Source organism: Phaenicophaeus curvirostris, assembly GCF_032191515.1.
Source record: "Phaenicophaeus curvirostris isolate KB17595 chromosome W unlocalized genomic scaffold, BPBGC_Pcur_1.0 scaffold_34, whole genome shotgun sequence".
In the NCBI taxonomy this organism is placed as follows: Eukaryota; Metazoa; Chordata; class Aves; order Cuculiformes; family Cuculidae; genus Phaenicophaeus; species Phaenicophaeus curvirostris.
Window position 1 is genome coordinate 691,030 of NW_027206663.1, and position 5,692 is coordinate 696,721.

Below are 5,692 nucleotides of genomic sequence, written 5' to 3' on the forward strand. Positions count from 1 at the left end.
CAGAGAGGGAGAGCTGTGCCTGCTCCTACATTGCTCCCCCCGCTGAACCTCAGCGCTAGAGACAAGCTGGTGCCACAAGTGGGTAGTCCTCAGACAAAATGTTTAAGGCAAACAGATAAACATAGTCTGACTTTACATTTGTCACAGAACTCAGCTCGAAAACTCAGGTCCATGCTGTCCACAGTGGTGACACTTGAGGGTGCAACTTGCTCAGTCAAACCTGCCGCTGCATAACCTTCACCCAACTGCAGCCAGCTCTGGGTCCGGAGCCCAGCCAAGCAAGGAAGAGCAGTGCCCGCTCCTACATCATCCTTCTGTTGAAGCCAACACAGAAGCAGGCAGTCTTCAGGCAAAATGTTTAAGGCAAAGAGAGCTGACTTTACATTCCACCCCATGACTTAAACATTTGCCACAGAACTGAAGTTGAAAACTCAGGTCCATGTCGTCTATAGTGGTGACACTTTCAAAAGGGGAGGGGATAAGGAGTATAAGACCGAGGGTAAAAGAAGGAAGGGGTAGTCACGTCCCAGATCCATGCACTATCAACTTCTTCAGTCGAAAGACAAGGGGTTGGGGGGATTTCCTCAAACCACGAGTTGCTAGTTCGCGACGAGGCCTCTAACGATTTCTTCAGTCAAACTTAGTATCGCCATTGCTTTATATTCCTGGGTTTACTTCTTTAAAAGGTGGACAAACTAAATGGTAGACCTTTTCTTTATAGTATAAATTGGTTCTTATTAATATAGTAATGATGGAGCAGAATTTCTCACCCTTAATTTTTTGTTTGGAGCTAGAAATATTGTCATTTGGTGACATTTACGTTTATTTTGGCAGAGAGATATTTAAAGTATGTTATAATTATTTTCTCCTTCCTCTCATTTTTCTCCTAGGGTGGGTGCAAGCGTACAGTTTTCATGTGAAGATAATTGTGCTGTAAGGTTCTAAAAGCATCACTTGTCAGAGCTACGCTGACAGATATGCTGGCTGCCTGGAGTGACCACAGGCCAATTTGCAGAGGTAGGTGTTATTCCTTGAATTTTTTTCCTGAAGTTTAAAAGTGTAATTTATAATTTCTGCTTCAAAATACAATGAAATTATATTCAAAACAAAGCAAGAAATGTATATCTCCTATACATGTGTGTGCATATAAGTGATTATGTATACCCAAACATCTTTCTGTAGTTTGAAGCATGCAAGTAAAGATGCAGAAACAGTATCAATTTAGAGAGCTCATTTCCTTTTAATAGCTTTTCTTCTTTTTGTCATGCTAAGCATATTTTAAGTATAAACAGAATAATTTTTTTCAACTTCTATAATGACAAATATAATATACTTATAAATTATGCTTTTTTCATTAAAGAATATAAGCAGCAGTAGTGGGTTGATCCCAAACGACATTTGAAAGTCTACCTGGCCCCTCATTCTCTTGCCCCCAGAAGGATGGGGGAGAGAACTGGCAGAGGAAAAGCTGAAAATTCATAGATGGACATCAAGACCGTTTAATACGCAAAGAAAATCTGCACAAGCAATGAAAGCAAAATAAGGATTTCATGTTTAGCCATTTCCTGGGAAGCAGGGCCTTAGCACAAGTGATGGTTATGTGGGAAGACAAACCTGTAACAATGAACATTCCCACTTCCTGCTTCTTTCCCTGAACTTTTATTGCTGACCATGTTGTTATATGGTATGGGATATCCCTTCAGTCAGTTGGTATCAGCTTTCCCAGCTGTGTTCCCTCCCATCTTAGAATCATAGAATAACCAGGTTGGAAAAGACACACCAGATCATCGAGTCCAACCATTCCTATCTAACACTAAACCATGCCCCTTAGCACCTCGTCCACCCATCCCTCAAACACCTCCAGGGAAGGTGACTAAACCACCTCCCTGGGCAGCCTGTTCCAGTGCCCAATGACCCTTTCTGTGAAAAATTTTTTCTTAATGTCCAGCCTAAACCTCCCCTGGCGGGGCTTGAGGCCATTTCCTCTTGTCCTGTCCCCTGTCACTTGGGAGAAGAGGCCAGCACCCTCCTCTCCACAACCTCTTTTCAGGTAGTTATAGAGAGCAATGAGGTCTCCCCTCAGTCACCTCTTCTCCAGGCTAAACAACCCCAGCTCTCTCAGCCGTTCCTCATAAGGTCTGTTCTCCAGCCCCCTCACCAGCTTCGTTGCTCTTCTCTGGACTCACTCCAGAGCCTCAACATCCTTCTTGTGGTGAGGGGCCCAGAAATGAACACAGGATTCAAGGAGCGGTCTCACCAGTGCTGAGTACAGAGGGAGAATAACCTCCCTGGACCTGCTGGTCACACCGTTTCTGATACAAGCCAAGATGCCATTGGCCTTCTTGGCCACCTGGGCACACTGCTGGCTCATGTTCAGTCGCTGTCAACCAACACCCCCAGGTCTTTCTCCTCCAGGCAGCTTTCCAGCCAGACTTCTAGTCTGTAGCACTGCATAGGGTTGTTGTGCCCCAAGTGCAGGACCCGGCATTTGGCCTTGTTAAACCTCATGCCATTGGTCTCAGCCCAGCAGTCCAGCCTGTTCAGTTCCCTTTGCAGAGCCTCCCTACCCTCCAGCAGATCGACACTTCCACCCAGCTTAGTGTCATCCGCAAACTTGCTAAGGGTGCACTCAATGCCTTCATCCAGGTCATTGATAAAGACATTGAACAGGGCTGGACCCAGCACTGAGCCCTGGGGTGTGGAAGGGTGATTATATGATTTAATAGCAGTGAACAATCCAGGGCTCAACATTAAGGATTAAACCTGGCGTTCCCCTTTAAGCCTTCCTCGGTACGCTCACCGAGAGAAGCGCGTACCAAAAGCCTGGGACTCAGCGCCGGAAAGTCCCTGAACCGGTCGGACCGGCCCGGCCCGGTACCTTTCGCGCGCTCAAACCTTGTGAACCAATCCTGTAACTTTTAAGGCGTGGACAGTTTGAATGAACCAATTGTAAGTTGTTTCTTGGCGCATGCTCTGCTGGAAAGGTATATAAGGAGTGTTGTGTTTACGAATAAATGAGAACGACCATACTCATATTGAGAGTCATCGTTACTCGGGGTCCGGCTCCCACGCCCACATCTGGTAGCAGAGGATGGTTCAGGTTCCTCTTTTTTAATTTCTCCGTGACTACTCTAAGTAGCGAGAGGAGGCGGGTTGGGAGAACAAACCGGCTGAGGGTAGCATTATCTGGGTCCAACGGGGCAGGATAAATGCTGGAGTGTGAGGTCGCGACTCACCCCTCAGGCGCAGCTATGCAAACAGATGCTGCGGCCACTCTGCTGGCGGGAATCCTCTCTAAGAGAGGGCATGATATACCCGTAAAGCAGGTAGTAGTTTTAATACAGTTAGGTCAAAGATTGGGTCATTTTGAAGACCTGCAGATGATATTTTCGGTCACGGACTGGCAAAACTACGGGGATACGTTACGGGACAAAACTATTTCGGGATCCGAAAAGGAACGAAAAGCGGTTAAGGCCGTCCGTGCAGATTGGCGTCTCGTTTTAGAGACATTAAAGGAGATGAACGCAGAAAGGGAGGTAGCTCGTGCAGCAATTCGGATGCTGGGACCTGTGTCTAACGTTGAAAGGGTTCCAGCCAAACCAGGTCCGATTTCGCGGTTATTCGGACTGCCTGCGGTAAAAGGCATGATAGGAACTGTGTGTAAAACCGTTAGTGACTTGAAAAGGGAGGATGAAGTAGATGAGGAGTGCAACGGGATCACCGCGCAACAGCCGATCGAACCGGAAGTTGATTCTTTGAGCGGTTCCGGCTCGACTGAGGAGGACGCAGAAGTGCGTCGGGAGGGAGGAACGGCTTTCTGCGGTCGCCGCCCTCGCTCTGGCGCCCCTCCTTCACTGCCGCCCACTACTCCTCCCATCGAGGAACTGATTCCTTCAGCGCCACCCACATCTGGTAGCAGGGTCATTAAGGATAATATAATGCAGGGACACTTGATGACTCCAAATAACAGTGAAGGGCTTATGCACTTAGCCTTTCCTGTAATTCAAGAAAACGGATAAGGAAAGAGGGAGATAACAGCATCTCTCATGACCTCACATTCAATTAGAATTTTCCAACTGTATTAATATGTTGTAATATATTTTGTTTTCACATGTCCTTTTCCATAAATGTTGCAATCGGTGCCTTAAAGATCATCTTAAATTTGGTATATGCTGAAAAATGATTTGTTTTCATGTCCCAAAGGGATAGGCTCCAGAAGAATCTGGGAGTGGTCTCTCTTTTTTAGAAATTATTTTTGTTTAATTCTCTAGTTTAAAAGAGACAACCAACCCTTTAGCGACATGGCGTTAAAAACCTTAATAGACATGTTGGCAGCAAGAGGGCTTGTTATTGCACCTGACAAGGTACAAAGATCACGCCCCTGGAAATATTTGGGTTGGCATATCACCGATGCTCAAATTCGGCCTCAAAAGATAGAGCTCAAGACTTGTTTAAAAACAGTGAAAGATGTACAGACATTGCTAGGTGACATTCAGTGGGTACGTAACTGTGTGGGGATTTCAAACACTGAAATTGCCCCGCTGACTGCGTTATTACGCAGTGCGGATCCAGCTCATGAGATCGAACTTACTGCAGAACACCATAGCCTGTTGCAAAAAATTGTTTGCAAATAGCAAACTTCTTGGTCATCTCGGCGAATCGTAGATATACCTATTTCACTTATAGTGTGTAATGGTTTAGAGTCACCGTATGCCGTCATTTGTCAGTGGCAAAACAAAAAGGGGGAGACAGTCTCTACCTTACTGGATAGTGATGCCACTGACAAAGATGGGTTTGATGAATTTATCATCTTGGAATGGGTATTTCTAAGAGTGCAGCCAAAAACAAGCATCCAAACTCGACCTGATGCTGTAGCAGAATTGGTACGAAAGGGTAGATCTCGAATCATTGAGCTCACTGGACAAGAGCCTGCAGATATTAGCATCCCAGTTAATGCTGTAGACCTGGAGTGGTGGTTACGAAATGTAACGCCAATTCAGGAAGCCCTATTAGGATTTGTAGGGAAGATACATTCACAGCATCCACAAGGGAAAAGGTTTCAAATATTGTGCCGAAATCAGTGGTTGGAAAAAACAAAGGTCAGCACACAGCCACTGACAGACGGTCTTACTGTTTATACTGATGCCGGAAAACGATTGCATCGTGCTGTCTGTGTATGGCATGATGGCAACGCATGGCATAAACACGTTATAGAGGGACAACCTCAAGATTCTCTTCAGACTTTGGAGTTAACTGCCGTAGCTTGGGCCTTGTTAAATTGGTTGAATGTTCCTCTCAATGTTGTCACAGATTCGCTATATGTAGCAGGAGTAGTACCCAGGTTAGAAGATGCTCTTATAAGAGAAACAAACAATCCCAGACTAGGGACATTATTTATGCAGTTGCAGTCTACACTTCAACAACGTATTGAGCCTTGTTGTATTATTCATGTGCGTAGTCACCAACTTGACGTGGGGCTGGGAGAAGGAAATCAAATAGCTGATAGCTTGGTTAGTCCAGCTCAACATATGCCGCCCATGGATAAGTTTTGTCAAGCAAGGCAGAGCCATGAACACTTTCACCAGAATGCCAAAGGTTTAAAACGACAATATGATTTAACAGAAAATGAAGCCCGCAGTATTGTACAGGCTTGCCCAAAATGTGGGAATCACGGCCCGGGAATAGGGATAGG